The sequence below is a fragment of the Pleurodeles waltl genome, chromosome 5 (genome assembly GCF_031143425.1).
Source record: "Pleurodeles waltl isolate 20211129_DDA chromosome 5, aPleWal1.hap1.20221129, whole genome shotgun sequence".
Lineage (NCBI taxonomy): Eukaryota > Metazoa > Chordata > Amphibia > Caudata > Salamandridae > Pleurodeles > Pleurodeles waltl.
In genome coordinates this window covers 1,669,228,239-1,669,255,840 of record NC_090444.1, presented here as the reverse complement: position 1 = coordinate 1,669,255,840, position 27,602 = coordinate 1,669,228,239, and the positions used below count along the sequence as shown (strand labels likewise).

The 27,602-nt window shown below is 43.8% G+C and overlaps 1 protein-coding gene across 2 annotated transcripts in view; it reads left to right on the top strand.

Annotated features, from left to right (window-relative positions):
* Window positions 1–27,602, top strand: part of HS1BP3 (HCLS1 binding protein 3) — a 273,807-nt gene that overhangs the window by 5,136 nt on the left and 241,069 nt on the right. The window contains exon 1 of one of the 2 annotated variants that reach the window (XM_069236000.1): window positions 15,974–16,098. The exons of the other annotated variant lie outside the window; for it this stretch is intronic. The gene's annotated coding sequence lies outside the window, so the exon portion shown is untranslated. Of the gene's footprint in view, window positions 1–15,973; window positions 16,099–27,602 lie in introns of those variants that run through there. 2 annotated transcript variants of the gene reach the window in all.

Genomic DNA, 27,602 nt, shown 5'->3' with positions numbered 1-27,602 from the left:
GCACAGTGACGCATCGGACAGGGACCAGCGACTTCTGAAGCCTCAGGGGACTGCCCTGAAACCCAAAGGACTAAGAAACTCCTGAGAACAGCGGCACTGTTCACCCACAGCAACATTTTTGCAACAAAAAATCAACTTTTAAAGAACTCACTCTTCCCGCCTGAAGCGTGAGACTTCACCCTCTGCACCCGACGCCCCCGCTTGAGCTCCAGAGAACCAGCACTACAGGGAGGACTCCCAGGCGACTGCGACCTCGTGAGTAGCCCGAGACGACCCCCCTGGACCAAGCACTGCACCCGCAGCCCCCAGGACCAGAAGGAACCGAACTCCAGTGCAGGAGTGACCACCGGGCGACCCTCTGCCTAGCCCAGTTGTTGGCTGGCCCGAGAAGCCCCCCTGTGCCCTGCCTGCACCGCTAGGGTGACCCCCGGGTCCCTCCATTGATTACTATACAAAACCCGACGCCTGCTTTGCACACTGCACCCGGCCGCCCCTGTGCCGCTAAGGGTGTGTTTTGTGTCCCTACTTGTGTCCCACCCTAGTGCTCTACAAACCCCCCCTGGTCTGCCCTCCGAAGACGCAGGTACTTACCTGTTGGCAGACTGGAACCGGAGCACCCCTGTTCTCCATAGGTGCCTATGTGTTTTGGGCCCTCCTTTGACCTCTGCACCTGACCGGCCCTGTGTTGCTGGTGCAGTGACTTTGGGGTTGCCTTGAACCCCCAACGATGGGCTGCCTATGCCCAGGAACTTGAACTTGTAAGTGCCTTACTTACCTGAAAAACTAACCATTACTTACCTTCCCCACAAACTGTTGATATTTGTACTGTGCCCACTTTTAAAATAGCTTATTGCCATTTTTACTAAAACTGTATGTTACTGCTCAAATTCAAAGTTCCTAACTTACCTGTGTGGAGTACCTTGCATTTTATGTATTTACTTCAGATCTTAAATCTTCTGGTTCTAAAATAAATTAAGAAAATATATTTTTCTGTATAAAAACTATTGGCCTCAAGTTAAGTCTTTGAGTGTGTGTTCCTCATTTAATGCCTGTGTGTGTGTACAACAAATGCTTAACACTACCCTCTGATAAGCCTACTGCTCGACCATACTACCACAAAATAGAGCATTAGAATTATCTAATTTTGCCATTATCTTACCTCTAAGGGGAACCCTGGTACTTTGTGCATGCTATCTCTTACTTTGAGATAGTATATACAGTCAACTTCATACACCCTAAGCTTGAGAGAACTTACCAGACTAATCTCACAGCCACGTTAGTGTTTCCCTCCAAGCTTAGAGAACTTACCAGGCCTTCCTAACTTATATTGAACCACTATTCATCAAACTACAGGGAGTGCAGAATTATTAGGCAAGTTGTATTTTTGAGGATTAATTTTATTATTGAACAACAACCATGTTCTCAATGAACCCAAAAAACTCATTAATATCAAAGCTGAATATTTTTGGAAGTAGTTTTTAGTTTGTTTTTAGTTTTAGCTATGTTAGGGGGATATCTGTGTGTGCAGGTGACTATTACTTTGCATAATTATTAGGCAACTTAACAAAAAAAATATATATACCCATTTAAATTATTTATTATTACCAGTGAAACCAATATAACATCTCAACATTCACAAATATACATTTCTGACATTCAAAAACAAAACAAAAACAAATCAGTGACCAATATAGCCACCTTTCTTTGCAAGGACACTCAAAAGCCTGCCATCCATGGATTCTGTCAGTGTTTTGATCTGTTCACCATCAACATTGCGTGCAGCAGCAACCACAGCCTCCCAGACACTGTTCAGAGAGGTGTACTGTTTTCCCTCCTTGTAAATCTCACATTTGATGATGGACCACAGGTTCTCAATGGGGTTCAGATCAGGTGAACAAGGAGGCCATGTCATTAGATTTCCTCCTTTTATACCCTTTCTTGCAAGCCACGCTGTGGAGTACTTGGACGCGTGTGATGGAGCATTGTCCTGCATGAAAATCATGTTTTTCTTGAAGGATGCAGACTTCTTCCTGTACCACTGCTTGAAGAAGGTGTCTTCCAGGAACTGGCAGTAGGACTGGGAGTTGAGCTTGACTCCATCCTCAACCCGAAAAGGCCCCACAAGCTCATCTTTGATGTAACCAGCCCAAACCAGTACTCCACCTCCACCTTGCTGGCGTCTGAGTCGGACTGGAGCTCTCTGCCCTTTACCAATCCAGCCACGGGCCCATCCATCTGGCCCATCAAGACTCACTCTCATTTCATCAGTCCATAAAACCTTAGAAAAATCAGTCTTGAGATATTTCTTGGCCCAGTCTTGACGTTTCAGCTTGTGTGTCTTGTTCAGTGGTGGTCGTCTTTCAGCCTTTCTTACCTTGGCCATGTCTCTGAGTATTGCACACCTTGTGCTTTTGGGCACTCCAGTGATGTTGCAGCTCTGAAATATGGCCAAACTGGTGGCAAGTGGCATCGTGGCAGCTGCACGCTTCACTTTTCTCAGTTCATGGGCAGTTATTTTGCGCCTTGGTTTTTCCACACGCTTCTTGCGACCCTGTTGACTATTTTGAATTAAACGCTTGATTGTTCGATGATCATGCTTCAGAAGCTTTGCAATTTTAAGAGTGCTGCATCCCTCTGCAAGATATCTCACTATTTTTGACTTTTCTGAGCCTGTCAAGTCCTTCTTTTGACCCATTTTGCCAAAGGAAAGGAAGTTGCCTAATAATTATGCACACCTGATATAGGGTGTTGATGTCATTAGACCACACCCCTTCTCATTACAGAGATGCACATCACCTAATATGCTTAATTGGTAGTAGGCTTTCGAGCCTATACAGCTTGGAGTAAGACAACATGCATAAAGAGGATGATGTGGTCAAAATACTAATTTGCCTAATAATTCTGCACTCCCTGTATAACTAACAACAAAAAAACAAAATATTAATCACATTGGCAAAACCTAATGCATTTACCAATGCTTGTTTTACTTTCCCACTGGTGAGGACAACCTAAAGGGGAGGGGTGTTTCCAGTCCTGATTATTTGCTTTTGAATTCTGGGACTTGTATTTTTGTTTTAAAATGGAATGAACAACAGTCACAAGTTTTAAAATTCACAGAAGAAAACTGAGCTGGAGCAGCGCATCACGGATGGACCTGAGAAATTTGACAGGGCAGGGTTGTTTGCCTTTAATATTTATAGTAGATCAGAGAGTCTTCTGTAGTTACTCAACTCCAGTGGGAGAGCATGGGTGTAAGCAGTCACACCTCAGTGGACCCATCCAGTATTGGCATCTCTGTTTTTTCAACTGTAGTGCTGAGTTTGGCCCTGGTACTTGCTGGGCAGTGCAACGAGGCAAGGGGGCATTTAAAACAAGCATTAGTAAATGCAATAGGTTTCTCCTATGGGATTAATAATATGTTTTTTGTTCTTGTAACTTTTAGCTTGGTGAATCGTTGTGCAATATAAGCTTTCTTTCCCAGCAAAGTTACCAAGGAAACCGTGTAAACACATACAAGTCCCTCCTACTTCCTGCCTCTATGACCCAGTGCTTTAGTGGCAGCTCTGGGTCAAAGGTTACTGTTGGCAGAGCCAGCAGAGATTCCACTAAAAGAAACCAAGCAGTTCCCATACCCCTAAATACCCTCTACCCATCTCATAGCTGAGAGAGCACTGGTTTTACAAGTGTCAGGATACGCAGGGCAGTTAGGAACTTGTAGCCATGCTCCCCTTGTACCACAGCTATAACACGTTAACACAGCAGTGCACAATCAGAGGCCTGTGCTTTTGGGTAGTGTACTTATCATGATGGAGAGGGGCTTTCTTCTCCAGTTAATAACTGAGGAGCAGAGTGTGCAACCACCCACTCAAAATGTTGTCCGTTGTACATCCTTCCCTAACTGCTGACAGGCCATTCACCCTACCTCGCTCCGTTTTCACCCACACAACAGAAAAGCAGTCTTACATCTATCACCTAAAACATAGCAACAGTCAAATCTCCCAGTCACTAAAACAGCCTAGCAACAGTACCTTATATTTTGAAGAAAGGTATTTTGTGTGGGTGAAGCAATGGTTTGGGGGACTGTCTCAGAGATTCATCAAACAGGGGAAAATGAAGCTGACTACTGCATGTTGCAATGAAGCATACAATTTTAATAGAATTCCAACAACATTCATAAGAATAAAATAAACCGATTTTGCTCACACATGATGATTGGACATCATAGGTTCAATTACTTAATATTAAAAGGTTTACATTGCCCAAATGTGAGTCACTACAATCTGCTCATGAGTGGCTGGTTCTAACTATACAATTATCGCTATATTTGGTTTGTTTTCCGATTGGGGCATGGCTTAAGGTTTAGTTGCTGGTAATAGAGCAGTGAAGTAAGAACGTGCTACATAACCAGCTTAGAAGTGGTAAAATTAAAACTAATCGAAACGTGCCGACTTCCAACTCATTTGGGTTACCCATTGGCATTTATTCTGTGATACATGTCAGTTTTTACTGGGGTTAAAAAGTGCATAGAACAACCAGTTTTGAGTTTATCATGACTCAGGATGAGGAAAGTGGCATAGTGGGTCCGGCCCTTCCGTCGATTATTGTATTACCCACTCAGCAGTAAGCCAACACTTTGGGTGATAGTACTGCAGTTTGTGAACACAGGTTTCATAGTGTTGATGATACATTGTCACTTTCTGACCAATCATAACAAAGCAATATGCCACGAAGTAAAGAAAATGACAGAAATGAAACCACAACTTCAAGCACAAGCTTAAAGTAAATGGATAAATCCATGGGTGTATCTGTGACGACCTCAAAACCCCTTGTGAGCAGACGCCGTGGTGAACATCAGCTGTGATTAGTTACTCTGCAAAGGTGAAAGGACATATACATTTCATCTGTTGTAAAACAGAACCGAATACGACTCATGGTGCAACCCACACACCAATATGTGCTTCCATATTATTGTGAGTGGGTGGATCGGTGCATGCGCAGAATGCCCACGGTGCTTGTGGTGAACGTGGTCATATCTACAGCATATTAACGCATTTTTATAGATGTACGTATAAACAAGAAATGCCAATAGCATTCAAAATAAGTGATATCATGTATAATGCTTTCATGTGAATAAGTGGTTAGAAATGGAAGAAGAACAAACACAAGTACTTTCTTTAACGTGCAGTTGTGGGCGGATACAGGTTAGTGTACCTGTATATCATAACCAGAGGGTGCTCCTTAGTTTCAACTATAACAGTGCGTACATGCACGAGCCGCTCACGTGATAATGCAATTAGAAAGGAACTTTTGATTTTATCATGCACACATAGCGTGAAAAATTTGAAACGTCTCTAACGTCTTTGATAGCTGCCATATGGGAAGATTTAAATACCCATATCTTAATATCTTAATACATATTATTAATGTAGTTCCTAGAGGGCACAGATTTTATTCTTTTAGGTCAGTATGGGCTTCATTAAAGATATATAGCAGGGGTTTGCAGGATACTGCTTACTTTGGGACAAACTGGAGTTTCCTCTAATCTATCCTCCAGGAGACATCTTGTCCAGTCAGGGATAGATGTTCTGGGACATAGAGAAAAGGACAGAAATAATAGTGCCAAGTAGGGGGATTTGAGATGGGTTCCGTACATTGGTGTTAGATGTTTTAGCAGAGTGTACCTCACAAAAGATAGTGTTCCCGGTGAGGGATGAACAACCTGGGGCCAGATGAGTTAAGAGGTGTCTAAAAGGGAAGATAACACCCAGGTGGAATTACCTAACTTTGTGGGGTATTTAGTTGTATATTGTCTCTGGGAGCCCTTTGTGGTGTCAGGGGAAAAGTGGAGTATACTTACTTGCACAATAAGTCACAGCTGCAGAACGCTTTTGCAAAGGTGGTGCTGGGTCAGTGAGAGCAGATTGCTCACAGTTTTGTGGGGAGTCTGTGGTCTTCGAATTGAGGCACTGAGAGATGCATAGATAAATGCTGCAAAGGCTGAGAAGAACATCCTCCTGTGAGAATCCAGTAAGTGATCTGGGCCACTGCTCTGGATGGTCCATGGCTAGTGTTGCAGGCACAGGAGCAGTAGCTCTAATTAGTTTTTCACTCCCGATGTTACAGCAGCAGGAGCAAGAAAATACTTAGCAGCACAGTTCTTGGGTTCTTGTATATCTTCCACTTTCCAGGGATGACTGTCAGCAGAAACTGCTTGCCCCTGGGAAAGGTACTGTTTACAATCCACAGAGGGTTTAAGCATCACCTTGAGCTCCTCTTTTCCAGTCAATCACAGTGAGGTCAGTTTACCACCTAACACCTTGGTGCATGACAGCTGCCTCAGGCTCAACACAGACAAAACTGAAGCCATGATCTTCAGAGCACCACCTCACCAAGGGATGACTCCTGGTGGCCTGCCAACCTGGGGCCCATCCCCACCCCTATGGGCCAATCCCAAAACCTTAGCATTATCCTGGACAACAAAGTTGTGGTGACAGCGTATCGCTCTTCTCTGTGCATGCATTTTGCCCCAACCCGTAGCATGACCAAAATAAAAAAAATGTCAGAGTGGCAGCATTTAGCCAATATGGGTTTCCTTCCTAGAAGGACACTGTTGGACATGGCACTACTTGGGGTTTTGCTTCCCCCCCACCCCAGTCTTTACTGGCTCTCTGTGAATGACCTTAGGACTCTGGGCACTTCCCTACTGTAAGGCAGTGGGAAAGTGCGCACCCTTCCTACCTATCTTAGGGTGCATACCCAAGAGGACCCTGTGAAAAAAGGTACCCCACATACCTGAGGCAGGTACGGGTACTAGGGAACGTTGCACTGTGCTTGCGTGCCACCCTGTAGAAAGCTCTGTCAACCATGTCTTAGGCCCGCTTGGAGGGCTGGTAGGGGGGGTGCTAGTGCACCTGTGCTCAAGGTGGTAGCCCCTATGCAGGGGCCAAACATGAACCAGTCCTACGCATCACCTGGAGTGCCCCAAAGACGGCGCAGATGGTAGGCATAGAGCAGGGCAGGTATACGAAGGGTACTCTGATCTGGTCCCCTAGTAGTGGCCTTTGGGCCCTGGGCACTGTCCCCCTGTAGGTGCAGGCTGGAAGTGCGCACACATGTCTTCTACTGGGTAAGAAGTGGCACAGACCAACCATCCCACTGATGAGGTACCACATTAGGAATTGTCTTTAGAATGATCGGTTGGTCCGGGCTGGTTCAGGTCATCGGGCCCTGATGTTGTGCCTCATTTTCTTGGAGGTATGGCACTGAGCACTTTTAACATGAGAGCATAACCGTCTGGTGCAACTCAAGTCTTCATGCATCAGACTGGGTGCCTGCTTCTAAAGTAACCTAGTAACTCGTTATGTACATCTGGAGGTGCCGAAACTGGTAACTATTTTGTAACGCTGACTGTCTGGTGGGGCTGGGTGCCGCCGTGGCTGAGAGGCATCCCAAGTGACTCCTCCCTGTGTGTTGCAGACCTTTGAGTGAACCTTCTACTGGAAGCCCAACCATCTCATTGTTAATTGTTGCCAGATTGGCTGTTGCCTTTCCTTCCCCCTCTCATCTTGTCCCTGGGATCCTGCATAGAGTGACTCGGGCCACAAGCGGCCTAGTATCCAGGGGGAAGTTTGATTCAATCTATGGTTAGAGGTGGGACAGGATAGCTGAAGCTAGTTGGTGGGTGGAGGGCGGTTTGGGACTGGAGGTGCCTGCAAACACAGTGGCATCCACTAGCCAGGTATCAGGGTACCGCATTAGAGTGCTGGGTGTGCGTGCGTACGAGTGTGTGTGTGCCTGAGCCGACTTATACCCCTGGCACTGTGTGGTGGTGCAAAGTGGCTGTGCGGGAGAGAGTGTGGGTAAATGTGAGGGCAGCACCATGGTGTTGCTGGTCACGTTCTTCTGCCAGGGAATTCCTGAGGTTGGCAATTACTTGTTACTAGTGAGGACTAGGCTGCAGTTATATGTGGAAGTGTACAACCCTTGTATTTACACATTGCTGCTAGCGTTGGGAACTGGGGCGCGTCCTGAATTTTATTTTTACATCAAAGTTGGTAAACTAAAGGGTGGGTCTTGTGCTGACAACGTTTGGCACCGCATGAGCTTGCTGTCGTTGGTGTTACACACAGTTGGGCCAAATATTGTGAACGCTATTTCTAAATGTGATTTTTGCCCAGATTTCCATGATGCTCGTGCTGTGTTGACAATGTGTATGTTGAATACAATTTTTATATACCTATGTGGTGTGTGAAATCTCATTTTTGCAGGTCAGAGTGGTTGTGTTGGGGAAGTGCTGTGCCATTGCTTTACACATTGCTTCTATGATAAGCTTGACTGCTCTGTGCCAAGCTACACAAGGGTGAGCGCAGGTTATACAGTGAGTGTAATTCCTGAAGGGATTGGTGAGATTCTGCCTGGCTGAGGCCTTGCTGCAGCCAACCAGAACTTGCCGCCTCCATCAGACACTTTTTTTTTTATTGACTACTTAACAACTACTGACATATCAGGGTATTAATCAAACGGGTCAAGTTTGTAGCACATTACGTTATAAGGAATAAAATGCCTCTGATAATACATAGAAAGGAGTCTACAAATCTCTTCAGAGTTCTGTGACCTTGTGAGCATTTTATCATGTGTATATATTGGTGCTTCAAGCTTTCCAGATGCTCAGGTTGATTACGTCACTTTCGTTACCACAGCAGACAGTGATACAGAAGCACTGACTGCTACATCAGTGGTGTTTCTCACATTTGATAACTTTGCAAAGTGTTGTACTTAAAGAGTTTCCAAGTCAGGTCTCAGTCAACAGAGCAGTTGTGGCTGGTGACATTTGAAAGTGGTGGGGCTTAAAAGTTGGGTATGACTTTTTCGTAGTGAGCGTTTCATGCAGTGTGAGGTCCAGCATGGGTCCTCCTTCTGAGGACAAAAATTGAAAACATAGGCAGATGATGCATTTTAAAGCAAATTAATTTAGTAATAAAGCATGGCTTATAAAGCAATATGAAGGTATAGTCTTGAAATAAAATACACACTAAAACTGCCCCTCTTACTGCTTTAACATGTTCATCAGTTACTGTATTGTGCAAATTGTACTGTGGAACAACTTCAGGCCCTTTAAAGTGTGTGCTTGGCCAGTGTCTTGCACTGCATGCAGCATCAACTTTGTAAGAAAATGCTGTAACCAGGCTTCGGGAAGGACCCGCATCTGCTGGCTGCAATCAGTCATATAAAAATGTGTGCAGCCAGGTCTTTAAGTGGGATGAAAACAGTGGGGGCTCTCTAAAAGGATTCCTGTAAAATACATTTCTGACTCCCATAGAGGGCCACCTGACTGGTATTTTGGTTTCTCTCTGAACTGTAGTTGTATCCAGATATATACCACAACAAGTGAGATACACCTAAAACCTGTCAATACGATTGGCTTTGGCAATGATTGTTAGCTGTTTAAGATAAATGAGTAAGATCAATGATTTTTTTATAAAAAAAATAACTTCGGAAATGTTTCACTTCTGAAATTGTGAGTCTTTTAATTAAATAGTATTGAGGCTTGTGAAGGAGTTTCAGCCTTCATGCACTTTATGTAACATATGTATGCCCTTTTTCTCTGCACATCTCATCCATGTGCACATCTTCAGACACACCTCTTTCCTCTTCAGCACCCTCTTTTCACTCTTCCCCGAATGCACTCCCTCGCATCTCCCTCAATTCACCACTTCCAAACATACACTGCGCTCACTCTCATTTAAATATGATATATTCCTTTACTTTTGACTTGTAAATATTTTGACACCCTTGTACCCCCTTAACACACATTTGCACAGAATTTCAATTGCAAATGGAATATATGACTATTGTTCTGTGTGCTCTGCAGAGAGGCCAAACCACTGACAGGCACTTTGCTTTGCCTTCAGCCTCAGCGCCAGCACTCTCAATCAGAGCCCTTCAAACTCATGGCACGACTCAAAGTATGAACTAAACAAGAGTAATAAGATGCACAAAATAATACAGAAACACAACATGATGAAATAGCTAACACTCTTGGGAAATGCACGATTTAGTAAAACATGAAATAAGAGAGGAAATTATTTGCTGACATGCATTACCTTAATGTTTTGAACATTCATTGTTCGTAAATCAGTCCATGTTTTTGTCATTAATGTTAAGGACATGAAGATAGGTTCAGTTTTATTGCCATAAAGCAAATAATTGACTTTACTATAAGCACATATTTCTCCCTTTGCGCTTGACTGAGATGTTTGGATATTCCCTACACTGCCGCCACACTGGTTTCATTAATAAGAATATGTATGCACATTCACAGACCGGTCGGTCATGTTTTACATATGTAATTTTTTCTTTTAACTACATGTTACAAGCAGCTAATGTTGGTAAAAGGAGGGAAAGGCTGCAGCCATCTTGTGCTAGTTCACTATATTACTTTAACTAACTTCTGGGCTAGAATTCGAGGCTATGGCAGTCATTCACGTTTTTAAAATGTTCAGGTATATACCAACCATTGTCTGTGCCCCGGAAGCATTTTGTGGCTGGCAGATCCTTGTCTCTAAGCTACCTTTGGTTGTCATTTCACTGTAAACGAAACTGGGTGCACAGGTTCAGTTCTCTGAGCAAGCCGATAACTAATGGGGTGAGCGTCTAACTCTCTGTACCACCTACGGTTTAAAAAAAAAAAAAAGCATTTAATTTAATTCTGTGATGCATATTCTGTCAAGATGTTCAGCAAGCATTTACAAACTTCACCCTGCCACTGTTTACCTAGGGTTACTTAGCAGCCTATTAAGTGAAAGAAAAAAAGAGCTGAGGAGAAAGGCATTCTCAACTATTAAGTGCAGATGAGGACATTTGGCCGTGAAATGTGTTCTGCATCGGCCACCTTGCTACCTGTAATCAAACTGGAACTTGGAGGCTGCTGCAAGGGAAGGCCTGACGTATGGGTCCTCATAATAACAGAGAGGGGAATGCAACTCTCAAACAATGAAATAGAAAAAGGGCAAAGTCAGGGTAAATTAAATGCACAGATAACATGCATTCATCAACTAAAGTGATTGCCCACAAGACATTTGGATCAACTTTGCACGGAACAAAAACCCTGCACATCTTTAGGATCAATTTTGCAGGGTAACAAAAACAGCAGCTGCACTTCTAAAGGGGCCAGCAACGTGCAGCCAGGGCCTGGGGTGTCACAGTGGGGGAGGTTAGCATGACGAGGGGCCTTTGCACAATATAAATAACCTAAGAATAGCATTATAGTACTTACCATTACCAAGGACAAGGCACCAAATCACTCAAGTTTGCATTGACTCCTATGTGTGACAGGTGGGATCTATGTGTGTGAATAACGGACGTCTGGTATCAGGCAGGGATGGAGACTCCAACGCCCAAAACCATGACGCTAAAAGCATCACTGGCCTACACTGGATAGTGCCTTAGACCACACTGTAAATGAAGGGCTTTAGAACAGAGCCCTGTGTTGATTTACTGCCCTGATTCCATCTCCTGCTTCAGAGTGAGGTGGGGCAGGCAGCCTGGGACAGACAGCCCAGAATTAAATTAATCGATTTGTTTAGCGATACGATCGCATCTCTAAACAAATTTATCTATTTAATATTTATGTAGAAATGTGTAGGAATTTCAGTGGGGCGCAGCACCGGAGTCCTAATGGAGAAAATGTCCCCGCAACAGAGTAACCAATGAGTCCTTGTTGCAGCAACACCTGCATCACAAAGATATAAAACACATCACTTGAATTGTCTCTTGTAATTCTAACAACATCGACACACTTGTGCAACAAGCAGGAGCAAATCATAAGAAAAATAATATGACGTAAATATAGACACATGCTGCCTATTAGCTGGTTACCGGAGTGTGCGTTGCAACTTCCAATTAAGTTGCGCCAATTCCAAATTAAACCACGCAGTTCCCAAAACCTACTGTGTATCCTGAAACCCATAATCCGTAACAACTACACACTGAGACTATAATTTCTCAAAACACTTTGGTGATCATTATGACCGGTGGCGGTTTCACCGCCAACAGGCTCGCGGTGAAGGCCGCCAGATTATGAATGTGGCAGGTTGGCCACTGCCAAACTGCCACATCTCCACTCATTCTGCCAGGGCGGTCGGAGCTGGTGGGCCGGAGATGAGCATCCACAGAAGACCGCTGGCAGTATTATGAGCCGCCTTTCCACCAGGGTTTCCGCGACGGTAGCACTGCCACAAAAACCCTGGTGGAAATGCTACCTGTAAGAGGAAATTTCTTCCCTGTCACCGGTAGATTAACCCCCCAACCCCCTGCAAGCACAATCCCCCCCACCAAATAAAGCGACACCCTATCCCCCCTGGGTAAAGGGCCCTCCTCCCCGCATATATGCACACAGACACCCACACGCACCACTCATACACTCATTCACCAACACTTCATACACAAATTCACTCATCCCCATCCATACTCGCATTCACCTCAGCACTCATACACACATTCAACCATGCAGGCACACACCCATCTAAACATGCATACACACACGCAGACAAACATGAATACAAACACCCATCCAAACATGCATACACACACCCATCCAAACACGCATACACACACGCAAACAAACACACATTCACAACAACACTAATACTCGCATACACACACTCATACACACTTGCATGCATACACACACTCACTTCTACATTCAGACATGCATACAACCACACATTCACACATTCATGCACACTCGCAGACAACACACACTCACACATGCACACACAACACCTCCCACCGCCCACCCTCACTCCCCTGTCGGATGATCAATTTACCTAATCTGGGGAGGAGGTCATCCTTCTGGAAGCGGCACTTCCACCGCCAGCAGTGCCCCGCCATCAAGACACTGCCACGCCTTATTATTGCTCATAATACGGCGGGCGTTGTCCTTCTGGCAGAGCGGTGCGGGTGGCGAACCGCCCCAGTGCCTCCGCCCGCCAGCACAACTACTGCTGGATTTCCACCCAAAGTGTGGCAGAAATCCAGCAGTACTCATAATATAGTGGGCTGAAGACTGCCAAAGTCATAATGACCACCTTTGTCTTAAAGTTTTTTTAAAAAAAATTAGATTCAGTTTCGGGCACCCTTATCCTGAGGAACCCTTAAAATTACAAACCTGGTGCCCCTAAAGGCCACCATTGATTTCCCATGGGGCACTGGAAATCTAAAATGGTCTCCACATGCAGTAGGCTCCAGGGATTGCATCCCTTGAGCCCTTACCTTGCTTTTACCTGCATAATTAATAGTTTTGGAGTGCAGAAACTACACCGAGCGGTGATGTCTACTGGCCAGTACTAAAATTAGTCCAGTGACTAACAAGATAACAGGGACCCATTTTGTGATTATTTTTTAATTGAGGTTAATGTTTGGAATTATTTTATGGAATGTGGTTACATTAATGTTTGTAAACGTCTGTTCATGTTTGAGAGAAAAGGTGATTGTGTTCATCTTCAGTACGTCCTTCAACATGGTTGAACCAATCGGAACTATAGGAACTCTTAAACTCTTAGAAGTGTAATTGATGCATAAAGCTGGTTGCCTATAGATAATCCACCAAAAGGCTATTGACAGTAAATAAATAAAATGAAGAGAGAAAGAGAGAGAATAAAGAAGTTGAAGCTATCAGGCATAAATTGGTGAGCAGCTCAATCAGTGGTTACTTTTGACTAACACGAAAGTTAATCAGGAAGGCACCAGCCTGTTCAGTTTTTTTTCAAGAGTTTTACATTAGTTTTAACATAGTTATGTAAAGTGTCATTGAAAATATTCTTAGAAATCAATCTGAGGGTGAAAAACCGTTCCATGGGGAACTCATCCTACTTCTAAAAGAACTGTTTGTTACAGATAAAATAGACAGTGAAGACTTCTAATTCTCAGTGCAACCAATATATACCAGTAGTTCTAAACATTATCAGTTATGTAAACTTTCAAGTGTATGTCTATTCCATGACTAACTGGAATAGGGGGGCAGTGGTATAAACAGAATCACCTTCCTTATCAGGTATAAACCTCGAAACATAACTTCAGAGGCCCATCTATCAGATCAAAGAAAGAAAGAAATGGAGAACAAGTTAGATAATTGAACAACCCTAGTATACCATTGTTGTAAAGGAGTCTGTCATTGCACGTATAAACCGTGTGTCCATGACTACAAATAACATTTAATTTCTGCTAGTTATTCTGGAGGGCACGTAAAGGAGCAAAATTAGTTATATAAGTGACCCCATATTGGGGTTGTCCACGTGTGTGCATGTGGTCTAGTCACCTCTGTTCATTAAGCATCCCTGCGTCAAACCATTTGTTGGTCTCAACACATCAAGACTGGTTACAGATCTTTGAACAGACGTCAGAGTTTGACAACTCTCGTTTGTCATTGCTGCAACAGTGAAATAGAGAAGAGGAGGGGTGGAACACCCAGTTATGCATATGACAGTGCACTAATTACAATTAAAGGTAGGCATCCCTGGCTCCACTGTAAAGCTATGCCCTTAAAGTCTTTCATTATGTTGATCTGAAAGAAAAGAGGAAAGTAGTGATTAAAGACCTCAGCTGTAGATTATGGCATCACTCTGCCAATCATACAGGATAGCTAACATGTATAAAAATGTTAAAATAAATACAAAAATATGACCTCTACTGTCATCACAAAAAAAGTGAAAGAGAAGATGTAGTAGCGAGTTGCAGCTTCCTTGTCTCAAAAAAGAAACAAAAATCAATTAAAAAATATAAGGGGCAGAGAAGCAACGTAAGAGCAGCAGAGGGATAGGTAAAGAGCAAGTTACTGTTGTTGAGTGGCAGAAGAAACAGGGAGCGGTGTCCAGGACTACAACCCATGATAATTGAGATAGAAACCTCAACCACTGGAAGACTCTTTGCCTCACCAGTCCTCTTAGCGATTAGCAATGACTTGCTTAATCAACAACCAGAAGAAAGGAGAATCTGGAAAAAACAAAGGAAGTGGGATGTAAAACTCTGAGCCATATTTAGGTATAATGCAGGTGACAGTGGCCTAAAGCCTCGGGAACAATACGTCAAATCATGCAAACTATTGCTTATGTGTGATTGTGTATGGAAGCTGTAATTAATCCGGGATTATTGTACAAATTGTGAAGGACTGTGGTGAAGATGTCCTGTCTAAACTTCTAGCTGTAACAGGGATATAGCTGCACAACTTAAATCTTTTTTAGTGAAACGACTAGGCCATGAGATTTATAGTTAATCCTCGCCTGCATAAAATTCAGTGCAAATCTTCAAACATATTTTGACAATTCTAGATATGAAATGGGTACTGGTCACAAGCAGTAAGTTAAGTTTGTCAATTAAAAGTAGAAAGATTACTCTGTGCACTTCCAGCAGCCCTGTCAAGTGTCACTCATCAGGGGGAAGACTAATGCATTCTGGGAATTTTCCCGCATTGCCGCGAGGCCCCAGAAGACTCATGCATATCAGCTTTTTCAGTTGAGCAGTGTTTTCTGTGTCTCAGACTGCAGCCTCTTGCTGTTTTCCTTTGGGTCGGTTTCCTCTTGTCAGAGGCAGCCAATGGAGTGGCTATTCAGAGCCATGCACGTGATTAGCCCCGCTTTGTGCCTAAATTCTTAGTTGTATGCGTAGGTCGCCTCGCTCCACAGGGCAAGCAATTTACGTACTGCGCAGCTGTTGCAGCTTCCTGCATTTTTTCAGCTTGCTGCTGGCCATGTGCTTTAATATCAGGGAACTTTACAGTACAACCGGGCTGAGCAGACCATAAAACAGGCCTGCAAGGAGCCAGAAAAACAGCCTAAGCTGTGACGTGTCGGACCAGCCCATTGGCCACTGTCTGATTGCCCTGCAGGCCAGTCCATCCCCAGGGGCGAGCGGGGGAGAGAGGAAGTGACGAGGGAGAGAAAAAGACTGAAGGCTCAAGAGGGAGGGGAAGAGTTACAGAAGGAGATACAGGGAAACGGTGTAGGGTGAGAGGTGTAAAGGGACGAGGGATACAAAACGAAAACGTGAGATTGGTGGACAGGGAGAGATAAAAGACAGGAAAGGTGGAGGAACGGAGAGCAGGTGAGGGAGAGATGAAGGAAAGGAGTGGGTAAAATGTCACACACGTACGAAGTAAAAACTTGGCAGCTCTGTAAATAATTTAGAGGAACGTTTTTATGAATAATTTATTATGAATTATCCATCTGTACAGTTCCAAGATATTTAGGGGCACGGTGAGCTATGTTTTTGAAATTCTACCCTATATATACTTGGTTTAGGTTCTTCTTTGTGCAAATGTTTCGTGTCCCCTTCCTTGTTTTGTCCCTCTTGGAGACTCGAAGTGTATAGTATATTGTGGTTCTGTGTGTCTAGATGGAGAACACATTGAACATTATCATAGGTTTAATGCGCAACACCTAATATGTTTTCCTCGTCTTCATTTGCTTGATTTTTGCTCGCAAGAAAGTGTCACTCATACTCGTTCAAATGTCACTAATATTTACTCTGAAATTGTGAAAATGTCACTCGTAAGGAATCTGAAAACCTGGCAGCTATGTGTCGGCTCCTTTGCGCACGATGTTAAGAGAGCGGCCAGGCGGCCGCACATGAGCACATGTAGAGGGAACGTGGGGTTCGAATACATGTTTTATTGTGCTTTGCCAATAAATAATTTCTAACTCCATGCTGACAAGAGAGAGAATAAAATACCTTAATCTCTTCTTCTCTTTATATTACTGGGCGTTGTTGTCAGTTTTCGGCACGTCATGTGACTCGTGCAAACAGAGTTGGATTATTTTGAGTGTTCTGTCAATGAGCGTGGCTCGTAATTTAAGTTTTAGAGGCTGTTGGAGTATTTGTCGGCTTTTTCATGTGGGTGTCATTTTAAGGCTTCTCAGTTAAATATTTTTTTCGTTGCAAGAAGATTTACATTTTAAGCGCTTGTAGAATTGTGAACATATCAGAAGTAAAGACGCATTTACTGTGAGGCAAGCTGATGCCTATAACCTGATATTTGAACTTGCTCAAGTGCAGGCCTGGTTCTAGCAGGGGGACCAGGAGAGACAGGCCCTCCCAACGTCCATGAAGAAGTAGAAAAATATATTTCGTTTTTTTCTTAATCATTCTCAAAGGCCTAAAGACTCGCTTTCTGAACCTAATCGGTACATTTTCTGACAGACACCAGTTGAAGTGGTCTTGCTGGGATAGGTGTGAAGTCCTTAGGGTGGTGGCTGTTACCCCTGCTTTTCCCATGTGCTTGTTATCTGTGACATGTCTATAGTATCAAAAGAGGCCTGTAAGTGCTAATCACACAGTACTTAGAAGAGGACATATGGCAGAGCCACTGTGACCGCTGGGATTTTGTGATTCTGCAGATGTGGTGATTTCCGCTTGTTATGGATTGGCAGCATTTACCACATAATGCCAATAATGTGCAGATTTTAGCAAAATGTTTCTAGTTCAGACGGATCAAAAGTTACTAAAAGCACTACCACACGTTTGGCTGGGCAAAACTTGCAGAGTTTCACTCTGCAGAATCCCACTGAGTGTCACAAAAAGTCAGCAAGATTCTGCAGAGTTTTGCAAGCGGATGGAATTCGGGCACTTCACGCCGATTTTTAGAGCTGGGAGATTGTTCTGCGCTGTAAAATCAGTGTGAATGGCCCCGCGCGGAGTGCTAGAGAGTGCTGCTTCTTTCTGCTGCTCGAGTAGATTTGCTGCTTGAAAGGCAGCTTTCTCAATGTAAACGGTCACGATCTGTCTCACCCACCCGTGTTGAGAAATCTCGCCGGGGTGGGGGGGGGGCGGGGGTGTTCTAGCTCCCAAAATTCGCACAAGGGGTTGCAGATTCTTGCTTACAAACTTAACGTTGGCGAGCTGCACGTGAGAAAAAAATCTGCCACACGGTGGTTAACGGAGTTTTGCCCGAACAATGTGCTCCAAGTGGAACACAAAGAGGGCAAAAATGTACAAATTGTTTCACCCATCCCTAGTGTTGCCTTGCAGTGGAAAACCTTTTGTCATGAATAGGCAGGACACATCTCTGTTGCAGATTGCTGTATTTAGGTGTTAAACTGATATTAGTGAGATGAAATATTTGCCCACACAAAGTTAACATGTAAAAATGAGTAAATGGTGAATACTGCTGTAACTATACCACCCTAGGCCGCACAGTTTGCCTTTCCTTGTCAAATAATTTAGTACACCTTGCTGCATTATTTGGTCCGCCCTTTCCAGATAATTACAGATGACCCTGCATATCACAGAAACAATCTGAAAGGATTTTGCCATACTAAGAAAAGTAATTGAAAATATTCAAACAACCAATTTATAGGTTAGTAATGGTTTGTTTTAGTTTTTTCCTGTTGTGACCCTATTTTCAGCTTGCGCTTTTGGAAAAAAAAAACCCTGCCAAAGCCACATGTTTTGACTTTTCTGAATTTAAAAGACTTTTAGAAGTTTCAGTACCACAACCCAGATGCAGCCTGGGCAGGAGCAGCGCAAGTTCCTGTTATACAAAGAGCAGTGTTGGCAGCTATCTTGTGGCAGCTCTGGCAACATGTACTGCCACTGCCCTGCCTACTCCCAGTCTCCAGGGGGGTGGCTGAGTCTAACATAATTAGAAGGACCTTACGGTGGAGACAGCACCCTTTGGGCACAGGGAACAGTGTATTTATTCTCTCCCAACAAATTCTCTCTTTATGTTACATGGATAGAAATGGGTTATAGGGCTGCTCTAACCCCACAGTCCTAAACCAAAAAGAAAATGTAGTGGGCTAATGCACTTGCTGGTAAGATGTTCCTACAGTCCCTGGAGGTCAAATATTGCTACTCAGCTTTTTCGTTTTCGACTAAAGATTGGGGCAGCAGACTCGGTAAAACATTATGTCTTGCCATCAGTATAAAAAGTCTGAGTTTTTTAGGGGTCTCTGATAAACAACATACTTATTTAACCAGCAAATAATTGTGTTTTGGCACATTTTGAAAGGCTGACCACTAATGTTATTAACTATCAATGAACTCACCGCTTTGGACATTAGTGGGCCTTCTGTCAGAAGTCCTGAAAAACCTGGGTCCACATCTTTCACCACTGTGGCTCTACAGAGCAGGGAACGTAATAAAAAATTCCAGATTCTTGACAAGAGGAAATGGTGAATGTAATGGTACAGAGATGAGAAACGGGGATTAATGAGAGAAGAGTGTGAGGCAAGAAAAGATGAGGGTAAGCAAAAAAAGGATAGCAAAAAAGAATGGTAAGAAACGAGATGGATGAAAGAAGAGTAAAGTAGTGAGTAAAATGGAAGAGAACAAATATGACAGAAGGACTGATCAGGGGGGAGTAGGAGAGTGATGTGTGTCATAAGGTGTAGAATGTGATGAAGATGTGTTAGAGGTGACTGGATAAGGATATAGTAGGAGAACGATGAGCAAAGTGTGTGATGGGAATCAGTCGATTGATAGATCTGAACTAAGAAAAAGGCACATGAGGTGAATAGAGGGAGAGTAGTGAGGAAGGGTGAAGGAGGTGGATGAGGCTGATGAGAAACAAAGGTAAACAGAAGGTGTGATGTGAGCAAATGCTAAATTGTTTTGGCACAGGGAAATAGTGTTAAGAGGAAAGTGGTAGAACAAAAGGAAAAGAAGAGTGCTGGTTGGGGAGGGTGGAAGCAGGGTGATGGAATAGAAGAGACTAGAGCAGTGGTTCCCAACCTTTTGACTTCTGTGGACCCCCCACTTTATCATTACTGGAACTCAGGGACCCTCAATGAATCATTATTGGAATCCGGGGACCCCCCACGGAGTCATTACTGAAAGCTGGGGACCTAATCTGTTAATTTATTTTTTAATTTTCTAAGCAGTCGCTGACCCACTAAGGAGGCTTTGCGGACCTCAAGGGGTCCCCGGACCACAGGTTGGGAACCACTGGACTAGAAGGAGAAAAGGAGAGGAGGAAGGGACATGTCAGTTACAAAGAAAAGACTGTTCAGTCTAGAGGCACTCACAGGAGCCATGCCTTTACACATTGTTCACCTTAAAATACTTGCTACTTTAATTCCTGACAGCTGAATATTGGTTGAAAAGCTATCCACAGATTACAATTCCAGTCTTTATTCTCAGAATCAGTGCCTTGGTGCGGTGGCAACAAAGGGAAGAAACAGGCTTGCGTTTGATGTTTGACCAGTTGCCAACTTTGATTGCTCTTTCAATTGTTTACACATTTATTTAAAGTAAATGGAAGGCAGTAGGATCTTCAAAATGTCACACAGGCCTTTACAATCTCTTTAAAATATGCAGGTCCCCTAAGTCTTTGTAGATCTTCAGCATAAACACACTGTATAATCCAGGCCTTGGTGCTGCTGCTGTCTGAAATGCTGAGAGCTGCCAGTGGAGATCAGGTGCAGGGCAGGCGGGTTACTTATGCAGACCCACACAAGCACAACTGCTTGTGCGGAAACAGTCCAAGCTTCCTTTACATACACAAAATTTTACTCTGAGGGCAGCAGCAGTGAAGGTAAAGCTGACAGAAGAGGGTGAGGTGGAGAGAGTCAAGGTTGAGATGGAGGTAGAGGAGATTATGTTTCAAAGAGGGGATGTTGAATCAGAGAGAGAGAGAGAGGAGGGGAAATAGGTAGGAGTGTTAGAGGGTTAGAGAGAAGGGTAAAGCAAAAAGAATAGGGATAGTGAGGAAGAGTGAGTGAGGCCGGAGAGGGAAGGGAAGAAGCAGGCGGGTGAGGGAGAGGATGAGAAAGGCATGGTAGGGAAAGAAAGGTGAGCAAGAGAGTAGAATTAAGTGGAGACAGAAGAACAAGGTGCAAGTGGAAGCACTGTGAGAGGATAGTTAGGTAAAAAGAGAGAAGATTGTGGCAGAAAAAGAGGAGAGTGATGGGGAAAATAGATTAGAGTGAGGTGGGGGAGACAGAAAGAGGAGGCCACTGCAGAGAGACAAGGGGGTGATATGCCAAAAGATAGGTGAGACAGAGAAAGAGAAGGGTGAGTGAAGAAAACTGACAGTGGGATGAGGGTGCAAGGGGTGACAAGAACAAGATGAGATGGAGGCAGAGGGCGATGAGGTATACAGAAAGGAGGTTGAGATGCAGAGAAAGGAAAGTGCAGTGGAGAGAAAGGAGAGTGAGGCAGAGAGAAGGAAGGGTGATACATGGAGATCAAAAGAGATAAGGAACTTAGGACCAGATTTAGCAAAGGGTTTTACCCATTTTGTGTCTATGGGAAAATGTGTTTGTACATATGGCCCTTAGTTACAAAACAACCCTTAGAAGCAGAGATAGAAGTATTGTAAACACTACCCCCACCGAGTGCAGAGTGTGCAGCTCATCCACCGGGCCCAAGTCGCAGATGCCTGGGAGATGCTGCGCAAATCCATTCATCATCATGGCCCACCCATGGTTAATAATGGCCCTCCCAGATTCCGAATCCTGGAATAAGTTAGAGTGTTGGAACTAATATCGTCTTGTAAATATGATGCGTAAAAAACGCTTAAATAAAACTCGTGCTCTCCGTTGCTTTTAAACTAACATTACAGGACATTGTGATCAAAATAATCGCTTCCCTGGTTCTGTAGGATGTAACTTTGCTGTTGTCATACCACATTATTTAAAAAAAACTGGATTCATCACTCACAAATGTACACACAGTGGCCACGCCCAGACACTGAACACAGAAGGTGGAGGAGCAAGGCTGTGATTTGGTTCACAAGGCATTATTTGTTCTTATACAGTTCCCCTTTTTCTGCTTTTCATTACTCAGAGACATGAGTATCTCATTTTTAGGAATAAAGACCCACATTTCACATGAGTAAAATGCACGAGGAGGGAGGAAAGAGCATCACGGAGAGCACGTGCTCAGTATTTGAGGGAGGAAGCAGCGCACCAGGGAGAGAGCAAGAAAATACATCATGGAGTGCTGGAACAAGAATTAAACAAGTATTTCCCTGGTAGTGAAAGAATGCAAGTCATCCATTCAAAAGGATTTTAAACAGGCTCGGTTCAAAGGGAGGAACAAACACCAAGAAGAAGAAAAGTTACTCAATAACAAGCACTGCCAAAACCAATAGGTCTCTCCTATGCAAGAGCTATTGTCTTTGCCTGTGTCCAGGGCTGGCTTTTGGGCGGTGCGAGCGGTGCAACCGCACTGGGTGCTGACCTCAGGGGGGCGCTGTGTTTATCAATAACTTCTGAAACTTGAGATGTAAAAGCACCTGCTGATAAGTTCCTTGTGCGTTTAGCCTTCAAGAAACAATTAAGATGTCAAGATACCGCTTGTGATTAATGTTCCTGCTAGAGAGAGAGATCGGAGTTTTGCCTAGTGGCAGCTTTGACTCAACATAAAGTAGCATAGAGGGTTAATATGCCTGCTGCAAAAAACAGAACTATGGGGTATATTTACGAAAAGTGGCGCTGCACACAGTGCAGCGCCACTTTTCTTGCACCCCTTAGCGCCCCCCTAACAACACCATGTGTGCGTCATATTTAAAATATGGCGCACCGTGGTGGTAGTTAGGGGATTAGCATCAGAATATTTTACTCTAGTCTGGTGCATTGAGGATTAGCGTAAATATTATTGACACTAATCTTGCAAAGCACCCACAGGCTCATTGTCATTGTAACCAATGGAAGCCTCCTTTTAATGCCTGCTCTGAGCAGGCGTTAAAAGTGCCGCAAAAAAACCACATGTCATTTTTTTCCCCCCCCCCAATGGAGGGATGCCCCCTTTGCATACATTATGCCTGGCACAGGCAAAATATAGCGCAAAGGGTTACAAAGTGCGCAATGCATGCATTGCGCCTCTTTGTAAATATGGCGCAGTGTTTTTGGCCTTCTAATGCCACATTAGTGTAAAAAAAATGACACTAATGTGATGTTAGAATGGCACTAGGGGCTCTTAAATATGCCCCTATGGCAGTGCTTAATTTGTGCTTGATGTTTCTGATGCGGAGCACCAGCACTTATTTTTGAGGGCCCGCACTTATTTTTCTGCCTCAAGCATTTACTGCGTGAAAAAGACATGTATGGGAAAGACAGAGGAAGAGAAAAACGAAAAAGCGTCACAATGGGAAAAGGCAGAAATCCTTAACAGTGAGCTGAAGGGGCAGGGAGTGCCTGTAAATGGATTGAAGAGGCCCGAGATGGCTTGAGGATTGCGCTGCCTCTGTATTCCGTGTTCACACATTTAATTGCAGCAGCTGCGTGTTTAAGAGGAGGGCTTTGGGCACCGGCACCTTTTAATTTACAAATTAAGCACTGCCCTATGGGGCATATTTGAAAAAAGTGGTGCTGCACACAGTGCTGCGCCACTTTTCTTGCTCCCCTTAGTGCTCCCCTGATGCCACCATGTGTGCGCTGTATTTAAAATACTATGCAACATGGCGGTAGTTAGGGGACTAGTATCAGAATTTTTGACGGTAGTCCAGCGCTTTGCAGGATTAGCGTAAAATGTTTTGATGCTAATCCTATAATGCACCCAGAGGCCCATTGTAACCAACTGATGCCTCCTTTTAATGCCTGCTCTGAGCAGGCATTAAAAGTGCTGGGAAAAAATGACGCAAAGAAATCTGTTAGATTTCTTTGCGCCATTCCCTCCCCCCACCCAACGGGGGAATGCCCCCTTTGCATACATTATACCTGCTGGCGCAGGCATAATGTAGCGCAAGGGGATATATTAAGGGGTGCCACTTTGTACAGGGAGTGCAGAATTATTAGGCAAATGAGTATTTTGACCACATCATCCTCTTTATGCATGTTGTCTTACTCCAAGCTGTATAGGCTCGAAAGCCTACTACCAATTAAGCATATTAGGTGATGTGCATCTCTGTAATGAGAAGGGGTGTGGTCTAATGACATCAACACCCTATATCAGGTGTGCATAATTATTAGGCAACTTCCTTTCCTTTGGCAAAATGGGTCAAAAGAAGGACTTGACAGGCTCAGAAAAGTCAAAAATAGTGAGATATCTTGCAGAGGGATGCAGCACTCTTAAAATTGCAAAGCTTCTGAAGCGTGATCATCGAACAATCAAGCGTTTCATTCAAAATAGTCAACAGGGTCGCAAGAAGCGTGTGGAAAAACCAAGGCGCAAAATAACTGCCCATGAACTGAGAAAAGTCAAGCGTGCAGCTGCCACGATGCCACTTGCCACCAGTTTGGCCATATTTCAGAGCTGCAACATCACTGGAGTGCCCAAAAGCACAAGGTGTGCAATACTCAGAGACATGGCCAAGGTAAGAAAGGCTGAAAGACGACCACCACTGAACAAGACACACAAGCTTAAACGTCAAGACTGGGCCAAGAAATATCTCAAGACTGATTTTTCTAAGGTTTTATGGACTGATGAAATGAGAGTGAGTCTTGATGGGCCAGATGGATGGGCCCGTGGCTGGATTGGTAAAGGGCAGAGAGCTCCAGTCCGACTCAGACGCCAGCAAGGTGGAGGTGGAGTACTGGTTTGGGCTGGTATCATCAAAGATGAGCTTGTGGGGCCTTTTCGGGTTGAGGATGGAGTCAAGCTCAACTCCCAGTCCTACTGCCAGTTCCTGGAAGACACCTTCTTCAAGCAGTGGTACAGGAAGAAGTCTGCATCCTTCAAGAAAAACATGATTTTCATGCAGGACAATGCTCCATCACACGCGTCCAAGTACTCCACAGCGTGGCTGGCAAGAAAGGGTATAAAAGAAGGAAATCTAATGACATGGCCTCCTTGTTCACCTGATCTGAACCCCATTGAGAACCTGTGGTCCATCATCAAATGTGAGATTTACAAGGAGGGAAAACAGTACACCTCTCTGAACAGTGTCTGGGAGGCTGTGGTTGCTGCTGCACGCAATGTTGATGGTGAACAGATCAAAACACTGACAGAATCCATGGATGGCAGGCTTTTGAGTGTCCTTGCAAAGAAAGGTGGCTATATTGGTCACTGATTTGTTTTTGTTTTGTTTTTGAATGTCAGAAATGTATATTTGTGAATGTTGAGATGTTATATTGGTTTCACTGGTAATAATAAATAATTGAAATGGGTATATATATTTTTTTGTTAAGTTGCCTAATAATTATGCACAGTGATAGTCACCTGCACACACAGATATCCCCCTAACATAGCTAAAACTAAAAACAAACTAAAAACTACTTCCAAAAATATTCAGCTTTGATATTAATGAGTTTTTTGGGTTCATTGAGAACATGGTTGTTGTTCAATAATAAAATTAATCCTCAAAAATACAACTTGCCTAATAATTCTGCACTCCCTGTAAATATGGCACAGCGTTTTTGACCTTCTAACGCCACATTAGCGGGAAAAAAAACGCTAATATGGCGTTAGAATGGCGCTAGGGGCTCTTAAATATGCCCCTATATCTTATGTGGCTAGCAGAGTGGATTAGTAAAGCCAGCCTTTAAAAGTGCTGTAAAACACTTAAATGTATGTGAAAGGGGAGCAGTGGAGAGATGGGGGGCACAGTTGCCGGGTGATAGTGAGTGAAACCGAGGAGGAGGTCATGGGGTTGGGGGGTGCCACAATAAAGTGTTGCACAGGGTGACACAAGTCCTAAAGACGGCCCTGCCTGTGTCTTTTAGCCATGGTGTCTGCTGCATGGCTAAAAGTTAGTGGCATGACACAGAGTACCGTAGAGTAGAGTGGCATAATGGAGAGTAGCATGGGAGTGGAGGTGAGTTACATAGAGTAGGGTAGAGTGGAGTGGCTTAGAGCAGTGGTTCCCAAACTGTGGTCCAGAGACCCCTGGGGGGTCCTCGAAACATCCTCAGGGGGTCCGCGACTGCTTAGAAATTTAAATAATATTAACAGATAAGGTCCCCAGCTTTCAGTAATGACTCAGTTGGGGGGGCGGATTCCTATGATGATTCAGTGGGGGTCCCCGGGTTCCACTAATGATAAATTGGGTGTTGACAGAAGTCAAAAGGTTGGGAACCACTGGCGTAGAGTGGAGTGGCATAGAGTGCATAAAGTAGAGTGGCGTTGCGTATAGTGGCGTGGAGTGACCTAGAGTACCATAGAATGCAGTGGAGAGTGGTGTTGAGTAAAATGGTGTGGACTAGTACTATTGTGGGTCTAAGTAATTTATACAAGGATCCAAACTTAAAATCAACACAAAAGTCTGAGGTATAACGGAATGCATGGCTGAAATGCAACGAAAGTAGACTTGCGGCGGCAAGCATCAACAAGATGTAAAGTCTGTCATCTGTACATTATAACAGTTTAATCCAACCCACAGAAAATTTATTTTTATTTAAGGTATATGAGTAAGCCAAAAGATACAGGCGTTGATAAAGAATGTCCAAAAATGCATTGGAAAACAGAACGAATGGAGAAAGCGGAGGAAGTGTCCTTAAACTCGGTGATCAGCTGTATAAATATATTTTAAAAAAAGATAGCTATAAAATGTGCAGCAGTGAAAGAAATAGTACCCCGAGTCACAGCAAGGGCGGTGGATGGTAACTAATTAAGATGAATCAATCTGTGCTTGGTCTATGTTCCACACAAAGAAAAGGAAGTGATGCCTAGAACGCTCTAGCCAATCAGAAGGAGCAAAGAATAGTGATCATGATGGAAATTAATGGTAAGCAATGAGCAGGCTCTAACCCCGTTATAGTAAACAATACCCCTCCCAATTGGCAGGCGAGACCTAAAAAGCAAGCTAATGAGATTGTCAAGCAATCCACTAGTAATCAGTGGGATTACTAAAAGCCCACTGTAAGTATTGGTGTAGTGTGCAATAAATCTTCGACTTCAGACAGCTAAACGCTGCTTGTAAACAACACCTAAGAAAAATGTAAACACAATGGATAAACGTCCCCAGTTTTGGACATGTATTGTACATCAGAGAGCGGTCCATAATAGAATGGAACAAATTGTGAAGTTGTAAAAGACTTGTGGAATAATGAGGAAGAGTCCTTGGTCAATGTATATCCACTATTAACGGAATTAGCATGCATGTGTAATATGGTCCTTTAAAACTAAAAATAGTAAAAAGCGAGCACACTAGTAAACAGAACCATTATTAGACATATCACGTCTAGGAAACAACTAATCTTTGTGGTGTTTGAGGCAGTTAGACTTAGTAGGTCTGACTGGTCAGCTACATTGTTCCCATTGAATATGCAAAAAGCATTGTGCCAAGATATGTGTAGGATCCAGTGCAAGTTGCCATTGAGAAGTATGTTCTTCCATATTTTCTTGCAGAATCCTACGTAATTTTGGGCTTGAAGACCAGTGCTTCGGCAGAGCAGGCCACCCCGGGACAGTAGAATAAAGGCAGAGTGCAGTGCACAGTATTGCATGACTAGAAATGATAACAGTTTTGGGAAGATGTTCTTACATGGTTGTACAATGGACCTGACGATTCATTATCTGTGGCGGATTCATGCTTACTGGAGCATGCAGTAATCAAAGGATCATTGTGTACTAGGAATGTATTTCAGGATATAAGATGCTAAAGCAAGAAAGAAGGGGTAGCCATAAAGTTATGTAGCGGTCAGCGAGGGTGGGAGTCCATATTATGCAGTGAAAGGTCTATGAATATATGCAACTCAAAGGAAGAGTGGAGTTCATTTCTGCAGCCA